Source organism: Moschus berezovskii, chromosome 10 (assembly GCF_049115385.1).
Source record: "Moschus berezovskii isolate FMDL1 chromosome 10, NW_MosBer_1.0, whole genome shotgun sequence".
NCBI lineage: Eukaryota > Metazoa > Chordata > Mammalia > Artiodactyla > Moschidae > Moschus > Moschus berezovskii.
In genome coordinates, this window is record NC_142469.1 from 13,247,456 (window position 1) to 13,267,558 (window position 20,103).

Consider the following 20,103-nt stretch of genomic DNA (forward strand, 5'->3'; position numbering starts at 1 on the left):
ATTGTCTCCAAAACAAATCCTATCAAATAATTGATTTTTTGTTTACCACACTACTGCTAACTGTACTGCTGCCTCATTCAGCTTCTTACCAGTTCTAATACTCAAATGTCAGCTTTGTTTTTCTTAACTTCCCTTCAGTCTATGCTATTGGCTTTTAGTTCCTTTTTTTTTAAATAGAATGTCATCCTGTTTCACAACCACTGTTTCCCAGTATAATATATTCTGGAAATGTTAATATCTTCATATATCAATAATAATGTTGAGGATCTTAAATATAAGATTGACCTGGAATGCAATCTGTGGTTTAAGACTATGCATATTCAAATAAATCATATGTTCCAAATAATTCTTTGGAAGTGGAAGTACAATATTATCAAGGTAGAATAGGGCTTGGGGATCAGACACACTTGACTTTAGACCTCAGGTCCCTCACTTATTTTTGGTGTTATCTTCAGGAAGTTTGTTTTCTCATCTATTAAAAGGGAAAATTATATTTCTTAAAGTTATTAGAACTAAATAAAATCATGTAAAGTGGTTAGTAGACTTCCTGACATGATAGCAGGTACTCAAGAGTGCCAGTTCCTATTTTGTTCCTCTTTTTGATTGTGAGTGTGTGAACATCATCAAAGGGTTTGCTGAAATGATAATGAACTGTTGCATTAGAGCAGCGGTCCCCAAGTTTTTTGGCCCCAGGGACATTTCTTGGAAGACATTATTTTTCCCATGGACCAGGGTGAAGGGCATGGTTTAAGAATGATTCAAACCCATTACATATATTGTGTACTTTATTATTATTACATCCGCTCCACCTCAGATCATCAGGTATTAGATCCCAGAGGTTGAGGACCTCTGCACTAGATCATCTGCCTTTTGGTTCTGTGCTAATAGGAGAGTCTTTTTCTACCCTGTTCACGTTGGTTTTTACTCACTGTTGTTTGTCTGCTTGTAACAGCTTTCTGTTAGTACACTGACTCAAATTATCTTGATTTGTTCACTTGATAAACTAGTTATTGTTTTTCAGAAGCTTGAAAATAACTTTCTGAATGCTCCATTTCATTGAAATATTAAGAAAACATCAATTATAATTTACTTTCATGCCAACTTTCTAGTGTTTGATTGGTAGATTGAAAATTAAAGGGTTTGTTCCTGGCTTTTCATAGATAATATTTTCATAAATAACATTCTGGTTATTTGGAAGATACATCATTTTACCAACCCAGCAGATTGAAAAGTGACACAGAAACAGCTCCTGGAGGGTGTATGTGACACAATGAAACTAATCTTATGGCTGTTATGTGCACTGAAGTGGAGGTACACAGACACGGCATTAATTCATTCACTCTATAAAATAAATGTGAGTATGTAGGGTAAGGTTTGACCCCATTTATAAAAGGTTGTGTTTAAAACAATACTTACATATGGACTAATTTGTCCTTTGAACTTCAATATAATTTCCACAGAAATGGAGTTAAGCTCTCAAATGTATTTAACGAAGTCCAGGATTCTAATATTTTTTCAAGGATTAGTCTTTTTGGTCAATATAAAAAACCATTAGCATGCATTTTCTCATTTAAAATTCACAAAAAAATCAATAAACAGATAAGGCAACTACTTTACCCATTAGTGCATAAAACACCAGAATGCACCATATAGTTCATTCTTAATTCACAGAGAGTTCTCACTGATTTTGTGAATTAAGAATTATCTGTTATATTTAAGCAGCCACCCTGGCATTCTTCAAGTGCTCTGCAGAGTTAACTACGCTTGTGTAATCTGTAAAGGCCATTCCTTTGTTCTGCCATCAGTAAGTACAAGGGAGTGGCAAACCACTTCAGTATTCTTTCCTTGAGAACCCCATGAACAGTATGAAAAAACAAAAAGATAGGACACTGAAAGATGAACTCCTGAGATTGGTAGGTGCCCAATATGCCACCAGAGAAGAGTGGAGAAATAATTCCAGAGAGAATGAAGAGATGGAGCCAAAGCAAAAACAACCCCCAGTTGTGGATGTGACTGGTGATGGAAGTAAAGTCTGATGCTGTAAAGAGCAATATTGCATAGGAACCTGGAATGTTAGGTCCACGAGTCAAGGTAAATTGGAAGTGGTCAAACAGGAGATGGCAAGAGTGAATATTAACATTTTAGGAATCAGTGAACTAAAGTGGACTGGAATGGGTGAATTTAACTCAGATGACCGTTATATCTACTACTGTTGGCAAGAATCCCTTAGAAGAAATGTATAGTCATCATAGTCAACTAAAGAATCTGAAATGCAATACTTGGCGCAGTCTCAAAGATGACAGAATGATCTCTGTTTGTTTCCAAGGCAAACCGTTCAGCATCACAGTAATCCAAGTCTGTGCCCCAATCACTAATGCCAAAGAAGCTGATGTTGAGTGGTTCTATGAGGACCTACAAGACCTTCTAGAACTAACACCCAAAAGAGATGTCCTTTTCATCACAGGGGACTGGAATGCAAAAGCAGCAAGTCAAGAGATACTGGAGTAACGAGCAAGTTTGACCTTGGAATACAGAATGAAACAGGGCATAGCTAACAGGGTTTTGCCAAGAGAACACACTGGTCATAGCAAACACCCTCTTCCAGCAACACAAAGGATGACTCTACACATGGAGATCACCAGAGGGTCAATACCAAAATCAGACCGATTATATTCCTTGCAATCAAAGATGAAGAAGCTCTCTATACTCAGCAAAAAAAGACCGGGAGCTGACTGTGGCTCAGATCATGAATTCCCTGTTGCAAAATTCAGACTTAAATTGAAAAAAATAGGGAAAACCACTAGACCATTCAGCTATTACCTAAATCAAATCACTTACAAATATACAGTGCAAGTGACAAATAGATTCAAGCGTTTAGACCTGATAGAGTGCCTGAAGAACTGTGGACAGAGGTTTGTGACACTGTAAAGGATTCAGTGATCAAGACCATTTCCAAGAAAAAGAAATGCAAAAAAGCAAAAAGGTAGTTTGAGGAGGCCTTACAAATAGCTGAGAAAAGAAGAGAAGCTAAAGGCAAAGGAGAAAAAGAAAGATATACCCATCAGAGTGCAGAGTTCGAAAGAATAGCAAGGAGAGATAAGAAAGTCTTCCTCAGTGATCAATACAAAGAAATAGAGGAAAATAATAGAATGGAAAAACTAGAGATCTCTTCAAAAATATGAGAGATACCAGGGGAACATTTCATGCAAAGATGGGCACAATAAAGGACAGAAATTGTATGGACCTAGCTGGAGAAGACTCTTGAGAGTCCCTTGGACTGCAAGGAGATCCAACCAGTCCATTCTAGAGGAGATCAGTCCTGGGTGTTCATTGGAAGGACTGATGCTAAAGCTGAAACTCCAATACTTTGGCCACCTCATACAAAGAGTTGACTCACTGGAAAAGAGTCTGATGCTAGGAGGGATTGAGGGTGGGAGGAGACGGGGACGACAGAGAATGAGATGGCTGGATGGCATCACCGACTCGACGGACATGAGTTTGAGTGAACTCTGGGAGTTGGTGATGGACAGGAAAGCCTGGCGTGCTGTGATTCATGATGTCTCAAAGAGTCGGACACAACTGAGCGACTGAACTGAACTGAACTGAGCAGGAGCAGAAGATATTAAGAAAAGGTAGCAAAAATACACCAAAGAATTATACAAGATAAGATCTTAATGACCCAGATAACAACGATGGTGTGATCACTCACCTAGAGACAGACATCTTGAAATGCGAGGTCAAGTGGGCCTTAGGAAGCATCACTACGAACAAAGCTGGTGGAGGTGATGGAATTCCAGTTGAGCTCTTTCAAATCCTAAAAGATGATGCTGTGAAAGTGCTGCACTCAGTATGCCAGCAAATGTGGAAAACTCAGCAGTGGCCACAGGACTGGAAAAGGTCCGTTTTCATTCAAGTCCCAAAGAATGCTCAAAATACCGCACAATTGTACTCATCTCACATGCTAGCAAATAAATGCTCAAAGTTCTACAAGCCAAGCGTCATCAGTACATAAACGGAGAATGTCCAGATGTTCAAGCTGGATTTAGAAATGGCAGAGAAATCACAGATCAAATCACCAACACCTGTTGGATCATCGAAAAAGCAAGAGAGTTCCAGAAAAAATTCTACTTTATTGACTATGCCAAAGCCTTTGACTGTGTGGGTCACCACAAACTGTGAAAAATTCTTCAAGAGATGGGAATACCAGATCACCTGACCTGCCTCTTGAGAAACCTGTATGCAGGTCAGGAAGCAACAGTTTGAACTGGACATAGAACAGCAAACTGGTTTCAAATTAAGAAAGGAGTGCATTAAGGCTATTTATCATCACCCTACTTATTTACCTTTTATGCGGAGTACGTCGTGTGAAATGCTGGTTTTGATGAAGCACAAGCTGGAAGAAAGATTGGAGAGAGAAACATCAATAACCTCAGATATGCAGATGACACCACCCTTATGGCAGTGTGTGAAGAGGAACTGAAGAGCCTCTTGATGAAAGTGAAAGGGGAGAGTGGAAAAGCGGGTTTAAAACTCAGTATTCAAAAAGTGAAGATCATGGCATTTGGTCCCATCACTTCATGGCAAATAGATGGGGAAACAATGAAAATAGTGACAGACTTTATTTTCTTTGGCTCCAAAATCACTGCAGATGGTGACTTCAGTCATGAAATTAAAAGACACTTGCTCCTTGGAAGAAAAGATATGACCAGCCTAAACAGCATATTAAAAAGCAGAGACGCTACTTTGCCAACAAAGGTCCATCTAGTCAAAGCTATGGTTTTTCCAGTAGTCATGTATGGATGTGACAGTTGCACCATAAAGACAGCTGAGTGGTGAAGAATTAATGCTTTTGAAGTGTGGTGTTGGAGAAGACTCTTGAGAGTTCCTTGGACTGCAAGGAGATCTAACCAGTCCATCCTAAAGAAAATCAGTCCTGAATATTCATTGGAGGGACTGATGTTGAAGCTGAAACTCCAATACTTTGGCCACCTAATGCGAAAAACTAACTCATTGGAAAAGACCCTGATGCTGGGAAAGATTGAAGGCAGGAGGAGAAAGGGAAGACAGAGGATGAGATGGTGGGATGGCATCACCATCTTGAAGGACATGCTGCTGCTTCTGCTAAGTCTCCTCGGTCGTGTCTGACTCTGTGTGACCTCATAGGCAGCAGCCAACCAGGCTCCTCCATCCCTGGGATTCTCCAGGCAACAATACTGGAGTGGGTTGCCATTTCCTTCTCCAATGCATGCATGCATGCTAAGTCGCTTCCGTCGTGTCCGACTCTGTGCGACCCCATGGACAGCAGCCCACCAGGTTCCTCTGTCCACGGGATTCTCCAGGCAAGAGTACTGGAGTTGGTTGCCATTTCCTTCTCTGAACAGAGGACATGAGTTTGAGCAATCTCCAGGAGTTGGTGATGGACAGGGAAGCCTGGCATGCTGCAGTCCATGGGGTGAAAAAGAGTCAGACATGACTGAGTGACTGAATTGAAGTACAAAGCTGAATCTAAAGACAAAGTGATAATTTTAAAAAGTGTGTTAACAGGTTTCCTAGAAAAGGAAGAATAAGATCACTCTTCAACATATTAAAAAAAATCTTATTTCACTTATAATAGATCGATGTAAACTAAAATGACTCTGAAATACCAGTTTTCACCTGCAAGTTTGGCACATCTCTCAATTTCTTTGGATATATACTCAGAAGTAGGGTTTCTGGTCATATGGTAATTCTATTTTTAGTTTTTCTAGTAAACTTTACACTGTTTTTCATAGCAGTTGTACCATTTTACTTTCCCACCAACAGTGTACGAGTGTTCCAATTTTCCACACTTTTGTTAACATTTTTTTTTCAGCAGTATCATTCTAGCAGGTGTGAGGTGGTATCTCACTGTGGTTTTGGCTTTCATTTCCCTAATGATTAGTGGTGTTGAGGATATTTTTTCTATGTCTGTGTCAAGATGGAAATAACCTAAATGTCCATTGATGGATAAATGGATAAAAAATGTGATGCATATGTGGCGCTGGTGGTTTTAGTCATTAAGTCACGTCCAAGTATTTGTGACCATATGGACTGTAGCCATGTGATTTCCCGGGCAAGAATACTGGAGTGGGTTGCCATTTCCTTCTCCAGAGGATCCTCCTTATCTGGGGATCAATCCCACATCTTCTGCTTGGCAGGTGGATTCTTTAACACTGAGCCACCTGGGAAGCCTCGTGTATATGTACAGTGGAATATTATTCAGCCTTAAAAAAGAAGGAAGCCCTGCCCTATTCTACAACATGAATGAACCTGAAAGACATTAACTGAGATAAGCCACTCAACAGAAGGACAAAGACTGTCTGATTCCATTTGTATCTGAAATAGTCAGACTCACAGAAACAGAGAGTGGAATGAAGGTTGCCAGGAGATGGGAGGAGAGGAAATTAGGGAGCTGCTGTAAAAAATAGAAAGTGCGTGTTATACAGGATTAATAAGTTCTAGATATCTACTGTACACCCTTGTGCTCAAAGTTAGCAGTACTCTGTTGTGCACTTAGAATTTTATTAAGAGGGTAGATCTCATGATAAAAATTCTTACCATAATAAAAAAATTGATCAGTAAAAGTCTAAGAGTTTGATGGTACAGTATATGTGCACAAATGTAAAGAAACACACTCATATATTCTGAGAGAAGAATGCCAGGATGCAGTCTTTGTGGATGAAGATTTGATTCTGCCTACCAACATTTCAAATTTTCTCTAGAAAATATAGCTACAGATAGTTTCCCTCATTTATGATATTAGGCATATACAAGGGTAAAATTTCAGCAGTGTTTGAAATAGTAAAAAAATGGAAACAATCTAGATGCCCACCACAGGTGAATGGTTAAAGGAGTTATAGTACTTATTGCAAAAATATAAAATGCTCACATTTTTATGACTGCATGAATATTAGTATTTGCAGAGCCAAGTAGTGTACTTTCCTTTCTTGAATTGTTTTATTGTTGTTTTCTAGTGTTTCTAGTTATCTGTTTCCCCTGCAGTTATCTTCCATACTTTGCAAATGCTCTCACCTGAGGGAGTCCCTTTCAGACTTCTTACTCATCCTTAGCTACAAGCTTTCGAGGCCAACTATGAAATTCTCATTCTGTGATTCCCTTTATTTTTTTCCTGGGTTGACTCCAGTGTTTCTTTGCCTTGTCATCTCCTATCTTCATTTTATTCTTTCATTTATGTGAACATATCCTTGAAAAAATTATTAAGAAAATGTAAAAAGGAAGTTAATTTTCTGAGTTTTTACATGTCTAAAAATGTTTCTATTCTACTCACATTCAGTTGATAGTTTGTCTTGGTATAGAATTCGAGATTGAGAATTATTTCCATCAAAATTACAAAAGTTTTGCTTCATTATCTTTTAGCATCAGTGATGTTGCTGAGAAATCTGATGTTTTATGAATTCTTTTTTCTTCCTAGTTTTCTAAGAAAAGAGAAAGCAAGAATTCTATTTTCTGATTACATCACCATTCTTCTCCTGAAACTCTTCATTCAGGGAAACAGAGTGGAAAGACACTCTTTTCCATTCCCTTTCCAAATGGATAAAAGTACCCTTGTATCTGCTCCTTCCTCTGTGCCATGTGATTTATGGTTAAACTTTATGATCTATGGGAACATCTCCCGATAGACAGTGATGACATTTAGAAACACTCTTCTGCTGATAGAGTCTAATTTTCAGCCCCCATCTATGTCTATGTTGACTCTTCCATTGTCTTTACATTTATACTATTATTACCTTAGTCCTCCTGAGTAAAATTAATCCCTTTGGCAGAAAGGAGGGAGGTCAAAAGAAGTTAAAAAGTGAAAAGTCTTCAATGTATATTTTAATATTTATAATTTTTTCTTTGTTATAGTATAAAACATTTTCCCCATTGGAAGTTTGGTTTTCACCATCTTACTCAATTGCAGCTTACGTAACCTTATATTATATAAACCATCTTCAGTTATCTGGTTAAACTCCTAGATCTTTTATATGGTGTATCAATATTTCTGTATACTTATTTCTGTTTTAATCCTAAATTTACTATCTTATTTCCTTCAGCCTACTCATTTATGTTGCACAGCCCAAATGCAAACATTATTGATACTATTAAATTTAGAATTTTATTTCTATCATGATGTCTATTCTTCAGAAGACATTGGAAGATGTATGAAAACAGCCTATGTACAGACTCTCCCTCTCCCTGCAGTAGAAATATGTCTTCCTGTGGTCACTGAGCTATGCAACGCCTGCCCAAGGTACAGATTGTTATGAGAATCAAACTAATATTAAAACTAATCAATCATATTCTCCCTCACACAAATAATTAAAGCAGATGATACAAATGGATTTGACAGACCATGGCCCAACAATTTTTTATTTGTCAACAGAGGCTTGAGTTTAACTGAAATCAAGCTGTTTCATGTATTAAGTTTTTATGGGCCAACATAAAGATTTTCATAGCCAAGAATAATTACAAATATGAAATTACTAAAATATGAAATTGCTTATGACTAATCAATAAAAGTGAGTCAAGAATAATTGCCAAATAGGAAACTACATTATTTTAGATGAAAATAAGCATTTAAGATAACTCAGTTGGATCTATTTCTTTGTAATTAATGGTTTACACGGATACTTTCATCTCTGAAGTTCATGTTGTATTTTCAAAAAGTAAATACTTAATCCTCATCAGTATGAGATAAATTAAAGAAAGAAGCTTATATTTCTCCATCTGATGAAGGGCAAACTCCTCCAAATAGAAGTGTAGCATCTACTTTGCAGTACTACCACATAAGAATTTTAAATAACTTGGATTATTTTGGTACCAAGTGGGATTTGAGGATGAAGAATATAGGTTTCTAAATTGGAATTTCTGTAGCTATGGCAATTAATATCCTCAGTGGAGCAGAAGTACCAGGAGAAGTGTAAAGAATCAGAATCTTAGCAGTCATTCATCCATTCACCGCCTCCTAAATACAGTCCATATTGCTAGATAATATGCAGAGGGACATAGAACTGAGGAGATATATATATATATATATATATATATACACATACACATGTATATATATAACTTTTGAAGTGGAATGCCTCATCTTAGAGGGAAAAGTCACTGATAGAGAAAAATCTGTGCGACATACATATGTCCCACAGCATTCCAGAGTCAGAGACTATGTTCTATTATTTAATTTAGAATATTTCTAATTTTGATTGGTTGAAACAATAGTGACTGAAGAAATGCTATCAGAATCTATATAATAAGAACAAATGTGATTTCTGAGTTCAGTAAACATAGAAAAAGATTAGTGTTAAAATTTACCCTGCAGTCACAAGAAACAATAATTCATTGTGTTTCATGTCTAAACTACTGCCAAAGCTTTCAAATGAAATTGTTAAGTTTTGATAGCACAGTGAATGACCTCCATTTTTTAAATTGTTGAAGGTAGGATAAAATTGTCTATCCAATTATGAAACCTGTTTACTGTGACTGAGAATGATTGAAACGTTCCTGTTCACACAAATCTGTCATAAAGATTTCTTTCTGGCGACAGCTCTTATCCTTCTCTTGTCAGTGTCACTGAAAAGTTTTGCAAGGGCTTTTTCAGTATATAGAAAAGGTTCTACTGTTTTTATTTCAAAAGCATCTATTTCTTAATGTGTGACAACTGCTTATGATAAAATGATAGGCTTTTTATGTGTAATGTAGAATTCCTTTGCTGAATACTTACACACCCTAAGGGAAATTCTTTCTTGTGTTAGTCCTGCTAATTCTGTGAAATAGTATAAAACTGGCCACTCCTTTCTCATCATAAATATTCTTAAATGCCACTTCTCAGAATTTGTATGAAAATTGCTTCCCATGACTGTGGACTTTATTATACTTTTACTTACTTGTTTTTGTGTTTTATTCTGATACCTCCAACTTATTAAAGGCATGAAATTTTCTATAAAGACAGAAAACTTTGTTTTCCATCTTAATTTTTTACACACTATTAGAAAGACAGAGAATGCCATGGTGGTAGCCAAAGAATTTATACAGATTCTGCTTAATTTTGTGTTTCAGGCCTATAAGGCATATTCTAAAGTAATAATCATAACACTTAAAATACACTTACTTGCATAACATTTTTGTTGAAGTGGGTTTTAGGGATCATATGTTCTGAAACATTTCTGGCAAGAGAGTACAAAGAATATTTTAAAATGAAACTTCCATTTTTCACTTCAGCTCCTTTTTTTGATTGAGAAGTTATGAATATATTTTGCCCTCATTTCACAAATGAAAATGTGTTAAAATGCAATTAATCTACCACATTAACTCTATGAAACATTGTATTTGTTAAACACTTCAAAATTCTGCTGTGAACCAGTTAATTCTAAGTAATTTCTCAGTGAAATATTTACATGGGCTTTCATGATGATAAGCTCTTGCCTGTCTTAAATAATCAGCAGATTGTCCAGTGTAACACACTGTAATAGCAACTCACTAGGACTTAAAATGATTTAGCTGGTTGGTACTATTTTTTGCATAGTTTTATCCTAGCTAAAAGAGGTAACAGCTTTAGGAATTCTTTCCTTGTCAACATTTCTAATGTCCAGAGTTCTGTTTTAAAATGAATGCTTGTATGGGGATGTTTACATCATGAATATCCTAAATACAGTCTTAAGTTTCTCTTTCAGAAAGGCAATAAATCTTTATGATTGTAAAATTTTAAGAATAACGAAGTTTAAAGTTATTTTCATAAAGCCTAAGTAGATGGAAAAAGTAAAAAATATATATGGATAGAAATTATTTTTCACCAAATTAAATTGAAGAAGAAAATAATGCATAGATTACACAAAAATTATGTAGGCACAAAGATATTTAAGACATGATTCCCCAAATAGGAAAATCGTATAAACATGTAAAACATCAATAGTAGTCAAAGATTTAAATAATCATAATAAAGATGATGTCACAAATAGTAGATGATAATTCTTTTTTTTTTATTTGAGCTTTCACAGACTTCAGAGTATTTTTGTTTCTTGAAATATAGCATATATAGTGATAGTGATAGTGAAGTCGCTCAGTCGTGTCCGACTCTTTGCGACCCCGTGGACTGTAGCCTACCAGGCTTCTCTGTCCATAGGATTCTCCAGGCAAGAATACTGGAGTGGGTTACCATTTCCTTCTCCAGGGGATCTTCCCAACCCAGGGATCGAACCCAGGTCTCCCGCATTGGAGGCAGACACTTTAACCTCTGAGCCACCAGGGAAGCTGCTGTATATATATAGCATATATACAGAAGAGTATATATAACAAGTTGTAGTTCAAAAGGTTTTTTTAATATATCCACAATTGAATATATCCACATTACCAACATACAGATCAAGAATAAGAGCAGTTGAACATACCCATGATACCAAAATCCAGATCAAGAATCAGAGCAAGCGCTCATGGTTTTTTATTCTATTACAATAAGAGTAGATGATTAATTCTTAGATGAACTGTAAGGCAGTTTTACTCTTAGACATCAGAGGGTGAAATGATCACTTCAGATGAGAAATAGAGACAAGACTGAAAGTCCTCCAATGTGGTATTTAAGTCCAAGGCAAAATTTTGAAAATATATATAATTAAATGTAGACCAGGAACCTGTTTCCTACCACTGATGCTCAGTATTATTCTATCTCTGTTTAGTTCCTGATGATCTAGTTTTATAAGTACTTACTAATTCTCTTCTGTAAGTATGGTAAAAGATAGAAAAAAGTGACTCTTTGCCCTCTAAAACTCATAATCAACTAAGAGGATAAGTAGAACATACATATAATGGCATTTACAAGGTTAGAGTAAGAGGGAATTATTGAAGGGTTCTGAGGCAAATGCTGAGATCTGCCCAAGTTTAATTTGAGGCACTTCAGCCTCAATATAAATTTTGCTAAGTGATAGGTTAATCCATTGTTTGACTTTACTAAATGCAAGGAATAGTTAGCTGGAGAATTGCAAATAATGTTCAGTTCAGTTCAGTTCAATCACTCAGTCGTGTCCGACTCTTTGTGACCTCGTGAACTGCAACATGCCAGGCCTCCCTGTCCATCACCAACTTGCGGAGTGCACCCAGACTCATATCCATTGAGTCCGTGATGCCATCCAACCATCTCATTCTCTGCCGTTCCCTTCTCATCCTGCCCTCATCCTTGCCCAGCATCAGGGTCTTTTCAAATGAGTCAGCTCTTCGCATCAGGTGGCCAAAGTATTGTAGTTTCAGATTGATCAGTCCTTCCAACAAATACCCAGGGCTGATCTCCTTTAGGATGAACTGGTTGGATCATCCTCAAATTTTAATTTCCTAATTCTGGAAAAAATATGTTTTTTCTATACTTGGTTGACCTATGTTTTGCTAATGATAATATTGGTATTATTTTTCTTTGTAAATTAATAATATTTAATAATGTCAGATCAAAAATATTCTGAATATTAATGTAGTAGAGCTAGGATTAAAATTTGGTCATGGATAATCCAAATAGTGAATTGGATTAAAAATATCATGGGAGATGAAAAATAATCCCAACTTTCATCAAATTCCTGGTTGGGTCCTAGAGTTAGCAAAGGTCAGGAGTGGGGGAATGCTTAGAATCATGACTGTCTGGGAGGCATATTAATGGGTTTATCTGTGAGTATACCATCCTTACTTTGGGGCTTTTAACAAAAAGTTTCTCATAAATTTTTTTAATCCACTGAATACATTCCAAGTCAAGTTTAATATTTTCATCTTTTGTATGCTTTTGCGATGTAATTTTTCTTAACTAGTAAACGGAATGGAATTTTTATTACATATGGCTCAGAATTAATTGTACCCTCTTGATGAATGTTCAGTTTGTGTATGTTTTAGTAGCACACATTTAAAAACACTGAAAGATCTGTCAACATTTGGATGTATATCAAAAATGTTATGTATAAGTTTGACTATTCATGAAATTATAATAGTTTTCAAGGGTAAAGGGGAAGAGTTTTATCTGAAACCAAGACTGTGTCAATCTTAAAAAAATGACACAAGCCCTTGTGATTATCTTGTAATTAATCTATGGTATATTTTGATTTGAAATTTTGTTTTTCTTATCACATCAGGAATTTACCATCCTAAAGTTGACCTAATAAGGCAAATTTCTTTCAGTTCAGTTCAGTCACTCAGTCGTGTCCGACTCTTTGCGACCCCATGAATCACATCTTGCTAGGCCTCCCTGTCCATCACCAACTCCCGGAGTTCACTCAAACTCATGTCCATCGAGTTGGTGTTGCCATCCAGCCATCTCATTCTCTGTCATTCCCTTCTCCCGCCCCCAATCCTTCCCAGCATCAGAGACTTTTCCAGTGAGTCAACTCGTTGCATGAAGTGGCCAAAGTATTGCAGTTTCAGCTTTAGCATCAGTCCTTCCAATGAACACCCAAGATTGATCTCCTTTAGAATGGACTGGTTGGATCTCCTTGCAGTCCAAGGGACTCTCAAGAGTCTTCTCCAACACCACAGTTCAAAAGCATCAATTCTTCGACGATCAGCTTTCTTCACAGTCCAACTCTCACATCCATACATGACCACGGGAAAAACCATAGCCTTGACTAGATGGACTTTGTTGGCAAAGTAATGTCTCTGCTTTTTAATATACTATCTAATTTGGTCATAACTTTCCTTCCAAGGAGTAAGCGTCTTTTAATTTCATGGCTGCAATCAGCATCCACACTGATTTTGGAGCCCAAAAAAATAAAGTATTTGGTAGGTGATTTTGGTTAAAAAAAATAAATAATATTTTTCTTTTTTTTAAATTTATTTAATTGGAGGCGAATTACTTTACAATATTGTATTGGTGTTGCCATACATTGACATGAATCTGCCCCAGGTGTACATGTGTTCCTCATCTTGAACCCCCTCCTAATCACATTTTTCATTCCCTGGTTTTTATTCCTGCCTAAATCAATAAATATCAACCTCAGGTCAGTAGGGGCCCAATATGCTACTGGTGATCAGTGGAAAAATAACTCCAGAAAGAATGAAGGGATACATCCAAAGCTAAAACAACACCCAATTGTGGATGGGACTAGTGATAGAAGCAAGGATCAATGCTGTAAAGAGCAATATTGCATAGGAACCTGGAATGTTAGGTCCATGAATCAAGGCAAACTGCAAGTGATCAAACAGGAGATGGCAAGAGTGAACATCGACACTCTAAGAATCAGCAAACTAAAATGGACTGGAATGGGTGAATTTAACTCAGATGACCATTATATCTACTACTGTGGGCAAGAATCCCTTAGAAGAAATGGAGTAGCCATCATGGTCAACAAAAGAGTCCGAAATGCAGTACTTGGACACAACCTCAAAAACGACAGAATGATTTCTGTTTCCAAGGCAAACCATTCAATATCATAGTAATCCAAGTCTATGTCCCAACCAGTAATGCTGAAGAAGCTGAAGTTGAATGGTTCTATGAAGACCTACAAGACGTTCTAGAACTAATATCCAAAACAGATGTCCTTTTCATTATAGGGGACTGGAATGCAAAAGTAGGAAGTCAAGAAAGACCTGAAGTAACAGGCAGATTTGGCCTTGGGATATAGAATGAAGCAGGGCAAAGGCTAATAAGAGCTTTGCCAAGAGAACGCACTGGTCATAGCAAACATTCTCTTTCAACAACACGAGGAGACTCTATACATGGACGTCACCAGATGGTCAACACCAAAATCAGATTGATTTTATTCTTTGCAGCCAAAGATGAAGAAGCTCTATACAGTCAGCAAAAACAAGACCAGGAGCTGACTCTGGCTCAGATCATGAACTCCTTATGGCAAAATTCAAACTTAAATTGAAGAAAGTAGGGAAAACTACTAGACCATTCAGGTATAAACTAAATCAAATTCCTTATTATTATACAGTGGAAGTGGGAAATAGGTTTAAGGGACTAGATCTGATAGAGTACCAGATGAACAATGCACAGGGGTTCCTGACATTGTACAGGAGACAGGGAGCAAGACCATTCCCAAGAAAAAGAAAAAATTTTGCTTTTCAAAAAAGCAAAATGGCTGTCTGAGGAGGCCCTACAAATAACTATGAAATGAAGAGAAGCAAAAAACAAAGGAGAAAAGGAAATATATACCCATTTGAATTCAGAGTTCCAAAGAACAGCAAGGAGAGATAAGAAAGCCTTCCTCAGTGACCACTGCAAAGAAATAGAGGAAAACAACAGAATGAGAAAGACAAGAGATCTCTTCAAGAAAATTAGAGATTCCAAGGGCACATTTCATGCAAAGATGGGCTCAGTAAAGGAGAGAAATGGTAGGGACCTAACAGAAGCAGAAGATATTAAGAAGAGGTGGCAAGAATACACAGAAGAACTGTACAAAAAAGATCTTCACGACCAAGATAATCACGATGTTGTGATCACTCACCTAGAACCAGACATCCTGGAATGTGAAGTCAAGTGGGTCTTAGAAAGCATCACTATGAACAAAGCTAGTGGAAGTGATGGAATTCCAGTTGAGCTATTTCAGATCCTGGAAGATGATGCTGTGAAAGTGATGCACTCAAAATGCCAGAAAATTTGGAAGACTCAGCAGTGGCCACAGGACTGGAAATGGTCAGTTTTCATTCCAATCCCAAAGAAAGGCAATGCCAAAAAATGCTCAAACGACCACACAATTGCACTCATCTCACACGCTAGTAAAGGAATGCTCAAAATTCTCCAAGCCAGACTTCAGCAATATGTGAACCGTGAATTTCCAGTTGTTCAAGCTGGTTTTAAAAAAGGCAGAGGCACCAGAGATCAAATTGCCAACATCTGCTGGATCATTAAAAAAGCAAGAGAGTTCCAGAAAAAACATATATTTCTGCTTCATTGACTATACCAAAGCCTTTGACTGTGTGGATCACAATAAACTGTGGAAAATTCTGAAAGAGATGGGAATACCAGACCACCTGACCTGCCTCTTGAGAAACCTGTATGCAGGTCAGGAAGCAACAGTTAGGACTGGACGTGGAACAACCGATTGGTTCCAAATCAGTAAATGAGTACATCAAGGCTGTATATTGTCACCCTCCTTATTTAACTTATATGCAGAGTACATCATGAGAAATGCTGGGCTGGTGGAAGCACAAGCTGGAATCAAGATTGCCGAGAGAAATATCAATAACTTCAGATATGCAGATAACACCACCCTTATGGCAGAAAGTGAGGAAGAACTCAAGAGCCTCTTGATGAAAGTGAAGGAGGAGAGTGAAAAAGTTGGCTTAAAGCTCAACATTCAGAAAAGTAAGATCATGGCATCCGGTCCCATCACTTCATGGCAAATAGATGGGGAAAAAGTGGAAACAGTGGCTGCTTTTATTTTTCTGGGCTTCAAGATCACTGCAGATGTTGAACGCAGCCATGAAATTAAAAGACGCTTAGTCCTTGGAAGGAAAGTTATGACCAACCTAGACAGCATATTAAAAAGCAGAGACATTACTATGTCAACAAAGATCTGTCCAGTCAAGGCTATGGTTTTTTTCCAGTGGTCGTGTATGGATGTGAGAGTTGGACTATAAAGAAAACTGAGTGCTGAAGAATTGATGCTTTTGAACTGTGGTGTTGGAGAAGACTCTTGAGAGTCCCTTTAACTGCAAGGAGATCCAACCAGTCCATCCTAAAGGAGTTCACTCCTGGTTGTTCATTGGAAGGACTGATATTTAAGCTGAAACTCCAATACTTTTGGCCACCTGATGCGAAGAACTGACTCATTTGAAAAGACCCTGATGCTGGGAAAGATTGAGGGCAGGAGAAGAGGACAACAGAGGATGACATGGTTGGATATCATCACTGACTCAGTGGACGTGGGTTTGGGTGGACTCCGAGAGTTGGTGATGGACAAGAAGGCCTGGCATGCTGCGGTTCATGGGGTCCCAAAGAGTCGGACATGACTGACCAACTGAACTGAACTGATATCAATAAAATTAGGCTCTACATGCCCCTGTAACATTAATTTTTCCAAAAATAGGTAAAAGAATAAATACATATATCTTATGAATCCTTGTTCAGTTGTTCTGTCACGTGCAGCTCTTTGAGACCCCATGGATGGTAGACTACCAGATTCCTCTGTCCATGGGCTTTTTCCAGGCAAGAATACTGGAATAGATTGCCATTTCCTTCTGCACATTTTATGAATACTTTGTGGAGGAAGACTCAGGAAGATTTGGGGAACACTGAGCATTGTTGACGGCTTGCCAGGTAGATCAACAGTAAAGAATTCACCTGCAGTGCAGGAGGCACAGGAGACATGTGTTCGAGCACTGAGTCGGGAAGATCCCATGGAGGAAGAAATGGCAACCCACTCCAGTATTCTTGCCAGGAAAATCCCATGGACAGAGGAGCCTGGCAGGCTACAGTCCATAGTGTCACAAAGAGTAGAACTTGACTGAGCGATTGATCACACACACACAAGCTTTGGTGATACATGGAGAATTTTTTGTATAAATGTTTTTTCAAAATTAATTACAGGAATTTATACTAAATTCTGACAATTTTAATCAAAGAAAAGCTATCAGAGTGAAAAATTAAAATATATTGTGATATTTTTATTCTAAATAAATTTGGATGGTGAAATTACCATGCCATGACATTTATGAAAATTTAGTTTCTATGAAAAACCAAAAAATGTATACATTATAAATACATCCTCACAAGCACACCTGATATTTTACTTTAAATGTAGTTATGACTTTTAAAGAAAATGGTTACATTATAAAAATGAATCCTAATTTTTTTTAATTAGATAATAAAGCTTCTCCTGAAGGGATGAAGGTGAATTCAGATGTTCAAGTGTGTCTTTACTAGATTTCTCATATTCCAAAGAGTTTAAGGCATTTAATATATAATAGATTAACCATACATATTTTTTTTAATTTTTATTTTTATTGGAGGCTAATTATTTTACAATATTATATTGGTTGGTTTTGCCATACATTGATATGAATCCACCCCGGGTGTACATGAATTCCTCTTCCTGAACCCCCCTCCCACCTCCCTCCTCCCCTTATCCTCCCTCTGGGTCATCCCCGCACACCAGCCCCGAGCATCCTGTAACATGTATCGACCCTGAACTGGCGATTCGTTTCACATATGATAATATACATGTTTCAGTGCCATTCTCCCAAATCATCTCACCCTCACCCTCTCCCACAGAGTCCCAAAGACTGTTCTATACATCTGTCTCTCTAAATCACAGCAGGATCCTCCAAGACCCACCTCTCAGAATATTGGAAATAAAAGCAAAAATAAACAAATGGGACCTGATTAAAATCAAAAGCTTCTGCACAGCAAAGGAAACTATAAGCAAGGTGAAAAGACAGCCTTCAGAATGGGAGAAAATAATAGCAAATGAAGCAACTGATAAAGGATTAATCTCCAAAATATACAAGCAGCTCCTGCAGCTCAATTCCAGAAAAATAAATGACCCAATCAAAAAATGGGCCAAAGGACGAAACAGACATTTCTCCAAAGAAGACATAAAGATGGCTAACAAACACATGAAAAAATGCTCAACCGTACATATTTTAAAAACCCTTTAAAATTTCTGGCTTTACCCAAAAGCTTTTCTTTTTTAAACAGTGGATTGATTTCTCATTATGATTTTTTTTTTCTTTCATTAACAGTTGCCTGGTGTTGAATAAGGCAGTTTTTCTACCATTGGCCCTACAGTCTGGTGAATCATTTCCTAAATAATTACTTAAATGGAATTATGATGAATAATTTAAAGGACAAGTACAGGCACCTTAAGACTAATGCAATAAGGCATTCATCTCTTTACGTGGACAGTCCAGGGAGGTCAGGCTGGGTTTTCTTGAGGTCAGTTTGTGCTCTGGAGGATGGAGGGGTCTGTGTCTAGTGTCACCTAGAAAGCTCTTACAGGTGAGCAAGTGAGCGGGTGGTGCAGCAGAAGGATGGAGGAGAGTAATAGATGGATCAAATCCATCTATTTGGAGCTACATCAGTTGGACTTGGGGATTGGATGTGAAAGAGAAGTGAGAGAGGCAAGTACGGAAGGCGAGTTCTAGGTTCCCAAGAGCTCTAGCAGGATGGTGCGTGGGTCTACAGAGTTGAGGTGCTGGAAAAGGCCCCAGTTTTGGTGGGAGGGTCCTAAATGTGGTGCCGCTTTGCTAAATTCACATGCTGGTGAGAGCAGAGTAGGTGTATCAGGCAGGCAGTTGGATGTGTGGACCTACAAGCTCAAATATAAACTCAGTAAAAATCATGGCATCATTGGCCTGGAGAATCCAAAGTCCATGGTATAATATGAGATCACGGCAGGAGAATGGGGAGAAAATGGGCCTACACCCTCACACTGAAAGGCGTTATAGGAAAGGAGGAAGCAGCCAGAGAGACTGAGACGCCTCCAAGGGGTAACAACTAGCCACCAAGCCCAAAGACTTTAAACAGCAGTGGTATCATCATTCTGGTTTTTGTGCTGAGAATTTCTGTGTAATATTAATTATCTGTGAGAATCGGGAGATTCAGATTAGTGCACCTGGGCCTTCCTGCGCCTTTTGTATAATTGAAAAAAAAAAAAAGGTCATTTTTTCTACCACTTGAAAGAATACTTTTCATGAGAAAGTATTAAATAATGTCTATGAGGCCAAAAATTAAGTGTTATGAATAGATGAATGTTGAAGCTGATGTCATAACCAGGTGTTTTCTCAGAGGAAAACTTCAGAGCCACTTTCAGCCAAAAATGTTGTTGCATTTATAGAGTCTAAATATATGAAGAGGCATTTTTTTTCTGCCTGTAAATATAGTTACCACTTATTGAGGGAATGTTGATTTAAAAGAAAAAGACATGGTTCCAGTCATATGAGAGTCATCCCTGGGAGTGATCATTGGTTAAGAATCTTTTTTTTTGTCATGTTAACTCTGAAGATAAACCAGTCAAAGAAGGACAGTTCACCATTATTAATATATTGCATAGTCTAAGCTTGGAAGAGCTCAGATCACTTTAAACGTTTTTGTATAATCAATAAAATTAGTATTAATTTTCACAGCATTCTTTGCAAGGCAAGCATGCTTGAAGCAATCTACTAATATGTGTCCTT

At 37.5% G+C, this 20,103-nt stretch overlaps 1 protein-coding gene across 2 annotated transcripts in view; it reads left to right on the forward strand.

The window, feature by feature from the left end:
• The window catches only part of COL19A1 (collagen type XIX alpha 1 chain), a 453,176-nt gene that overhangs the window by 243,191 nt on the left and 189,882 nt on the right, over positions 1-20,103 (forward strand). The gene's annotated exons all lie outside the window — the stretch shown is intronic.